The following is a 2,783-nucleotide window of genomic DNA, read 5'->3' as shown; positions in this document are numbered from 1 at the left end:
TTGCATTTTGTGGAAATCGCGAAGAAAATTGTAAAGGTCGACCGTAATGAAAATTTCAAAAATACGTTTTGTGGATTTATGCCAATTACACGCATGCTGAAAATTTCATCGAAATCGGTTAATGTTGCTACGAGCTACAAATCGTTAAAGATTGTGAAAATCGCACTATTTCATGAAGATTCCTACATCTTTCGATGCCTGCCGCTCGTTTCTCCATCCACCGATATCAGCGTGTGTATAATTGACATAGATCTACAAAACGTATTTTTTCAATTTTCATTACGAGCTCGGATTAAAAAGTTGTTTTTCTTCGCGATTCCGACTAATTGCAGCTTTTTCAAAAATTGTTTTACGCGTCATCTAGTATACTAATCCTGACTTCACGAAAAAACTCGGGTCGTTTGGCCCAATTTTAAAAAAGTTATTCCATTTTATAGGGTGTACGAATACTTCGGTCACTGTATGCCAAAATTTGCACATTTTTTAACCTCTTTTTTGAGGAGTGATTTTATTTATTTCAGTAGGGGAAGAATGAACGTAGACGAGGAGCGATAATTTTTGTAACCCAACGATCAATGGTCTGTTTTACGAGATGTGAAGTGTTCAAGGTGTTTAATTAAAGAATAATTTAGCAGGAAATTATCGAATGGGTATATCGAGTATATTTAACATGGGTCTCTTAGGTTTTCAGACGTTTCGCGGAACGTAGAAGTGCAGTCGTTTATTGGAACCTGGTTGCAATGGGGGAAAAACGTACGATAACTCATATTCACGATTAACGCGAAACCTCGGCTAGTTAGCGTTGCTAGGCACCGGTGTAATTGCATCCTGACAGTGAATAGATTTACATTTATGCTTGGGGATACGAGCTTCTGCCAATATCATCCTCTCTAATCAAGCGATTGCAAGCGTTATTCGTTCCCTGCTCCGACGCCTGGTCACGGTAGCCGTTTTCTTTACGTTCATTATTCTTACGCTGGCTCTTAGCTAGGAAGCTTTCCGATAAATAGTCATTTTCGTATCAACGCCTGGAACGGGCTGCTTCGAGACTATTTTAAGATCCGCAGTTCTGTTTTTTGTAGGAAGTTTCGGAGATTGGAAGATGGAAGGTTTGAAAATTTTAAAATTTTAAGATTTCGAGTGGCTATTTTGAGATATGTAATTTTTCTCTATTAAGTTTTCGAGATTGGCAGATCGAAGGTTTGAAGATTTTGGAATTTCAGATGACTTTAAGATTTGCAATTTTTTTATCTGCAGAGTTTCAGAGATTGAAAGATTAAAGCTTTGAAAATTTGGAAATTTCAAATTTCAGATGGCTATTTTAAGATCTGCAATATTTTCTCTCCAGAGTTTTTTCGAAGATTGAAAGATTAAATCTTAGAAAATCTTAAAATTTCAAATGACTACTTCAAGATCTGCAATTTTCTCTTCTCCAAAGATTGAAAGATCGAAGCCCCAAAATTCCCCAATATCCTTACGCGCACTAAAATTCCCCAGTTTCCCACGCAACATCCAAAATTCCCCAGAAAAATCACTCCGACCTTTCTCCACACAATCCTCCCTACCAAAAAAGAGAAAATAGTCGTCTGAAACTAGAATAGCCGCATAGCATTATTTCCCCTCGTGTCAGAGCACGGCACGGCGCAACGAATCGTCAGGTGGTGAGGGCGATGTGAAACAAAGCCTAATAAAGGGAGGAGGGCACGCAGACTCTCATGAGAGAGAAAGAGAGAGAGGTTGAGAAAGATGCATATATAGGGAACAAAGAAAGAGAGGGTCTCTTCTTAGCGAAGGTTGTAGCATCGCGAAGACAGTTTGCTAAGCGTGTCCATACCGAGTACTCCCACTTGCGTATTATACGAGAGGAGAGATACCCTATCTCTCGCAGGAGGAACATTTTCCCGTTCTTTTCTGCGGCTTATGCCTGATCTCTGACCCCTGGCTCCGCGATCTCGGGCCCAAAGACCCTCCCTGCTTCGCGATCCTGGGCCCACGCGTCCTCAAGCACGGCCCTGTGCTCTCTTTCCTCACTTGCTATCCTTCTTCCAACAATTTTCATTCGTATCCCTGGTCTTCGAGCGTTGTTAACACTTTACCGGTAATTTTTATTCGTCGATTAGACGGTCGTGAGAATCCACTGTGCTTAAATTTCGAAATTTTCGAAGCTTCGATCTTTTGAAACTTTGGAGAAGAAAATTGGTTAGTGCATACAGAGTGTTTCGTAATTGGTGATACCTTAGAAAATAAACAATTTGTTTATAAGAGGCTTGGGGGAAGAGAAAAGAAGTGAAAGTTTAATTACACTTTGAAATTATCGAATTTTCACTTGAATCTTTCAATTTCTGAAGCTTTGGAGAACAGAAAATTGATTACTATATGCAGAGTGTTCCATAATTGGTGGTACTTTAAGAAACAAACCAGAAATATACAATTTCAAAAAAAGCTTGAAGCAAGAGAAAAGAAGTGGAAGTGTAATTACATTTCGAAACGATCGAATTTTCACTTCAGTTAAAAAATTATAAACACCAACTATGCAATTAATATCCAGTATCAACTTGCGAACAAATTAGCCTGAAATAAAAAAGACATTACAGTAAATTCTCTACAAGAGTCAGTAAGTTTGGATTCTACAAGTGACAGTGAACATGGTCCTACGCCTAAGTTGCGTCATTGCTGCGCCCATGTTATCTCGCTCGCAGTCAGTCAAGCGTGTAACGCTACACCAGTCGGTTTCCTTTACGACAAATCATAATAGAAAAATATCATTTCTTTAATTTTACTTT

This window comes from Habropoda laboriosa, unplaced genomic scaffold (genome assembly GCF_001263275.1).
Source record: "Habropoda laboriosa isolate 0110345459 unplaced genomic scaffold, ASM126327v1 scaffold101, whole genome shotgun sequence".
Classification (NCBI taxonomy): domain Eukaryota; kingdom Metazoa; phylum Arthropoda; class Insecta; order Hymenoptera; family Apidae; genus Habropoda; species Habropoda laboriosa.
The sequence above is the reverse complement of the archived record's forward strand: the minus strand, read 5'-3'. Positions refer to the sequence as shown.